Here is a 6,634-nt window from a genome sequence, read left to right as displayed (position 1 = left end):
TAATCTGGACGTAGTCCGTGCCTTGAAGTTCTACTTACAGGCAACTAAAGATTTTCGTCAAACATCTGCCCTGTTTGTCGTTTACTCTGGGCAGAGGAGAGGTCAAAAGGCTTCGGCAACTTCTCTCTCCTTTTGGCTTAGAAGCATAATACGCTTAGCCTATGAGACTGCTGGACAGCAGCCCCCTGAAAGGATTACAGCTCATTCTACTAGAGCTGTGGCTTCCACCTGGGCCTTTAAAAATGAGGCCTCTGTTGAACAGATTTGCAAGGCTGCGACTTGGTCTTCGCTTCACACTTTTTCAAAATTTTACAAATTTGACACTTTTGCTTCTTCGGAGGCTGTTTTTGGGAGAAAGGTTCTACAGGCAGTGGTTCCTTCCGTTTAAGTTCCTGCCTTGTCCCTCCCATCATCCGTGTACTTAAGCTTTGGTATTGGTATCCCACAAGTAATGGATGATCCGTGGACTGGATACACTTAACAAGAGAAAACATAATTTATGCTTACCTGATAAATTTATTTCTCTTGTAGTGTATCCAGTCCACGGCCCGCCCTGTCCTTTTAAGGCAGGTCTAAATTTTTAATTAAACTACAGTCACCACTGCACCCTATGGTTTCTCCTTTCTCGTCTTGTTTCGGTCGAATGACTGGATATGACATGTGAGGGGAGGAGCTATATAGCAGCTCTGCTGGGTGATCCTCTTGCAACTTCCTGTTGGGAAGGGAATATATCCCACAAGTAATGGATGATCCGTGGACTGGATACACTACAAGAGAAATAAATTTATCAGGTAAGCATAAATTATGTTTTTTAGGTGATTTGTAACACTTTTTTGTTTTTTAAAACTGTTAACCAGAGCTCTGAGGTCATGGTAATCAATCTAGCGTAAATCGCAATTGTGCTCACGCCTTCATATTTAATTTCAACTTGTAATACGAGCACTACAACCAATGCACGCAAACAGCCGTGATAACCTTGATATCACTTGTGCGAGCATAACTTTTAGCAAGCCGCTTGTAATCTGGCCCATAATTGCAGAAGGGTTTTATGATAATCAATTAACCTTTTTTAAATGATAAACTTGGATTAGCAAACACAAAGTGCAATTGGTATACAGGACAGATGGTTGCTGATAATGGACCTCTGTACCCCTTTGTAGCTATTCCATTAAAAATAGCAGTTTACAGATATAATAGTCATTTACAACATTAACAACATGTATTTCTGATCAATTTGATGTTATTTTAATGGACAACATTTTTTGCTTTTCTTTAACAAATAAGGAAATTTATAAGTGACTCCAAACTTTTGAACACTAGTGTACATGTAAAAACATTTTCAGATTTATGGTAAACTGAAAATTCAATCTGGATTTGAGATCTCTGTACAATCATTTAAAAACATGAGTATGTAAATAGCTTTATCTATGCATCACACCTAGAACTACGCAAAAAGGAAGTCAATCACACCACTAGTGATTTTTGATGCACTTTATAATGTGATTGGGCTTGAAGGGACATGAAAGACAAAATGAAACTCTTATGGTAAAGACAAAGCACGGAATATTTAGAGACTTATCAATTTATTTTGTTCTCTTTTTATCATGTTTTGAAAATCATACTTAGGTAGGCTCAGGAGCAGCAATGCACCCCTGGGAGCTAGCTGGTGATTGGTGGCTATGCACATATGCCTCTTGTCACAGGGTCACCAGATGTGTTCGGCCAGGTCCCAGTAGTGTATTGTTGCTCTGAAACTGACTTTAACTAACTATGGAGTTAATCACAATCCGTTAGAAAACGTATCTAATGACTCTCAACAGGAAAACCCCATTAATGTCTATAGGAATTTTTTATAAGTTTTTCTAAAGGATTGTTTCTAAAGGATTTTGATCAACCCTATTGGGGTTGATCACAATCTGTCTGTGATTTGCTCCTGAAATGGCCTGCAACTTATTTTACGCAATCAAGAATCGGACTGGGGGGCATGCCTTGAAACCACATGACCACATCGACGATCGTGTGATTTCAGTTTTACAGCAAGTGTTTGCATCGGAACTTCATTCTGATCTAACCACTTGCACCCCTGCATGAAGGGGTTAACCTATTGTAATTTGAATCTATCCTATTCAGTTTTTAACAATATAAATGCCATATGTATCTTGGCATGATGGGTATACTTCAATATCAGGCCACCAGCATCTACAAATGACGTGTCTTCAATTTTAAAATTAATATTTGATTTTAAGTTACATTTGCGCTATTGTGTTTATCACTATCAGTAATTGTGTCCTCATAACTGGGTTTTAAAACAGGATTGCAAAATTCTAACTTTCATAGCAACCTTTTGCAATCGGTTTCAATCCGCACCACTGCCAAGGTCTCCAAATGCCATGTGTGTATGAGCATGATGGGTATACTGTCACTATTTTTCTATCGCAATATGGTATTGTTTTTTTACAATATTTATTTCTATTGTTTGTTAAAAGAACGTTTCCATTATAATATCTTCTCATTACTAAAATTGTAAAGCGTGAACCCCACTCACTTGCATAGGAGGCCTTCAAATGAGATATTTTGTAATAAAAATAAAAAATACGCCATTTGTAGATGTTGGGATTCTGATGTGACTTTTCCTACAGATGCCTTTAGCTGTCCACTGTATACAACCTGTACAATAATGATGAATAGAGCTTTAATAAATCAATACCATGTACGTAAATAGACCTCTACAACCGTCTCCTGTGCCATTTCAGAGTGTTTTGCACATGTTTAATATAAATAATAGTTTGTTTGCAAATATCTGTGCAATAGTTGTAAAGATCTCCTAAATGCCCTTTTGAGGAATTTGAGTGCCTTGAGGTGTTGATTTGAAAAGTCAAACCTGGCCTCGAAAAGTGGCTAGAAAATGGATTGTGATTGCCGACATCTTTTCGGCACAATATTAAAAATGGGGTTCTAGCAAGGATCTAAAAAAAACATTTGTGGGTGCAGGAAAGAGTGGAAAAACGCACTATTGTGATTTTGTTAAAGCAAAAAGTGTCATTTTCGCCCAGAAAAAGAACCCAAAAGGCCTCAGCATATAGCTGAATAATAAAATAGTCTAACACATTAGAGCATTTTCTTTTTTGTCCATTTTTTTTCCTGTTTGTTATATATATGTACAGTATATCAAATTAAGGGATCAGCAAGAATATTGAGGTGCAACATACAATTTTGTAGCCAGTCAAGAAATGTAAACAAATCCAAGTCATACTCTATTGGCTGCCATGATTGTGAAGCTTACATATACATACACATTATATATATTAAAAAGAAGGGAAACTGGCGCTAAGAAATGAAATCACCCTAAATGTAGTCCAAATATAAAATAGATACAATAATATAATCTACCTAGGTAGATATACTGAAGAGAAGGTGAAATTATATGATTGCAGCAAATATACAGAATATACAACGTATCTAAAATAATATTACAATATTAAAAAAAATGCACCATTCACTATATTATGACGGAATTAAAAATAGTTACTAAAAAACATGCACTGTGTCTCAAAAAGTTAATAATAACACATGAAAGGAGTAAAATGAGTAAATGCACAATAGGAAAAGCACATACAATATGAGACTGTTAGTCTATATGCTAAATTATATACGTTATCAGCAGTAAAACTGAATAAACGCTACATGAGTAAAGCACTATATAGATGGCACATACAGTTTAAGACTGTGAATATATCTGCTAAAAAAAAAGATAGATATACACGCAATTCAATTCGACCTGAGAAGCTATGGATAAGGGCTAATTATAATAATCATCAGTTGCACAATAAAAAGTCCAGTACACAGCATACAAAATTCCACTATGTGAAATATAGTTTCTAACACCAAACACTGTGAAGTTCAGTATGGTGAAGATTCTTATATCAGTGGTGGAGTGATAAAGGTGACGAAGCCCCGATAGGGAATCTACTTACAGGACCCAACCTCAATTGTATGAGGTAAGGTGGACGCAGGTAGACAGACAATGCTTGTCCAAAGCGAAATCCAGTGTCCGGTGTAATTAGCAATAAGCCCGGAGCTTCCGTTGACAACCAGATGCTGGAAGCTTAAACGGACATGAAACCCCCAAAAAATTCATGATTTAGATAGAGAAAATTATTTTAAACAACTTTCCAATTTACTTCTAATATTTAATTTGCTTCCTTCTCTTGTTATCCTTTGCTGAAAGGTTTATCTATGAAAGCTCAGGAGCAGCAAAGAACCTAGGTTCTAGCTGCTGATTGGTGGATGCATATATATACCGATTGTCATTGGTTCACACGTGTTCAGTCAGCAACCAGTAGTGCATTGCTGCTCATTCAACAAATGATACCAAGAGAACAAATAAAAATAGTTAATAGGAGTAAATTAGAGAGTTGCTTAAAATGGCATGCTCTACCTAAATCATGAAAGAACAAAATTGGGTTTCATATCCCTTTAATGTTGTGGAGCGGACCAGAGGCTTTAAGAGGTTCCCCCGGGGACACGGATGGCTTGCTTTCATTAGTTGGATGGTACCATGTATAAGGAGTAAAGCATACGCAGAATAATAGTGCAACACCGTTTTAATAAATTCAAATGTATAAAAAACACAGGCGCAAGTACAATCACACCTACAAATTTAAACCTCAATGATATGAGGTAACGGTACAGGATTGACAAAACAAATGGGATATCAATTCACGGTGATATATATGTGAAAAAATATCACAATGGTTTTACAAGTCAAGTGAAAAATGTTAAATAATCAGCCACAATTTTACACACTTTTTTCTGAAACATTTGGTTTATCACCAAAGCAATAACATTAACAAAGACCGAAATAATATCACTATGATGCAAGGTCAGATGAATTACTTTACAATTCAGTTTGTTTCACACTTTCATAAATAGACCTTAAAGGAAAGGGCACTGAAACAAGCAATTCATGTGAGTTGAGTAATCTGACATTCAAAGAACTGAAGTACTGACCATGAAAACATTCACAATTGCATTGAAATTTCATTCAATCATAATGCTTGAAATGTCAGCTGTTCCACTACTGAAATAACTACCAATAGCGGACAGGATCAGTTACCTAAGCTTACTTATTCAGATGGGCACAAGTACATTTTGATTATTTTAAAGTTCTGGTTTCCTTTCACCATTCGGATTGAAGTAACTGTAGATGTACATGCAAATACTTAAAGGGCCATAATACCCAAATGTTTAAACACTTGAAAGTAATGCAGCATAGCTGTAAAAAGCTGACTAGAAAATATCTCCTGAACATCTCTATGTAAAAAAGAAAGATATTTTACCTCAAAAGTTCCTCAGTAGCCACCTCCCATTGTAAAGGATTTCTAAGCAGCATATCAGTATGTCTGTCCCGGGACAACTGAATGGATGAGTTTCGTGAACTCTCATATTATTTCACCAATCAGGTAAAGGAAGCTTACTATGAAATCTCATGAGAGTTAATTCAAATCTCATGAGATCACAGTAAGAGTTCATGACCTCAGCACTGCTGATGCTGATTGGCTGCTGTTCATTTCTTCATTTTTTTACCTGCAGCTGGGAGCAGGTGAGTATAACTTTTTACGCAGAACTTACCCTGCTGAGCTGAGGAGATTGTGAGGTAAAATATCTTCCTTTTTTACATAGAGATGCTCAGGTGATATTTTCCTGTCAGCTTTTTACAGTTATACTGCACCAGTTTCAAGTGATTTAGCATATGAGTATTATGTCCCTTTAATTACTTTTATACATAGCATTATGATGTAAAGCCAAAACATGGTGCCAATCGTTATCTAGTTAGGTCCTTTCAAAAATTAGATCACAACCAATCACCTGTTTGTTTTTTTACGGCAGAACCACCTCTGTTCAGTTTTTTAAAATAATGACAATGAAGAACGTTGGTTATTGAGATGCTTTTCTGTGCAATTAAAAAAAATACACATTTTTATTAAATTATTAATGGAAACTTCATGATTAGTTGTCTTATCTTTATTTCAGTCATTAAGATTTCATTTTTATATTTAAAGGGACATTAAAATAAAAAATGTTCTTTCATGATTTAGGTAGAGAATACAATTTTAAACAACATTCAAATTTACTTCTATTATATAATTTGCTTCATTCATTAGATATTCTTTGTTGAAGAAATAGCAATGCACATGGGAGAGTCAATCACACGAGGCATCTATGTGCAGTCACCAATACTTAGCAAATCTAGATATGCTTTTTCAGTAAAGGATATCAAGAGAATGAAGCAAATTAGTTAATAGAAGTAAATTAGAAAGTTGTTTGTAATTGCATGCTCTTTCTTAATCATGAAAGAAAAAGGTTTCATGCCACTGTAAATATATTTATTACATATACATTTCAATGCAAAAAAAAGTGTTTGTTATCATTAGATCATGACACTTGAGGGGTCACAAGCCTTGAAGCTCCCACGTAAAACACAGCCAGTGAATTGTGAGGTTGTGCAACTGCTTCTTATGATTGGATAACAGGCCCGTCCAGCGTCACATTACCTAAGTATTTAAATACATAAGCAAAATATTAACTTGCTTGAGCGCTAACACAACTCAAGTTAAATCAATAGCGCTCTTAT

This window comes from Bombina bombina, chromosome 1 (assembly GCF_027579735.1).
Source record: "Bombina bombina isolate aBomBom1 chromosome 1, aBomBom1.pri, whole genome shotgun sequence".
Lineage (NCBI taxonomy): Eukaryota > Metazoa > Chordata > Amphibia > Anura > Bombinatoridae > Bombina > Bombina bombina.
This window is presented reverse-complemented; position numbering follows the sequence as displayed.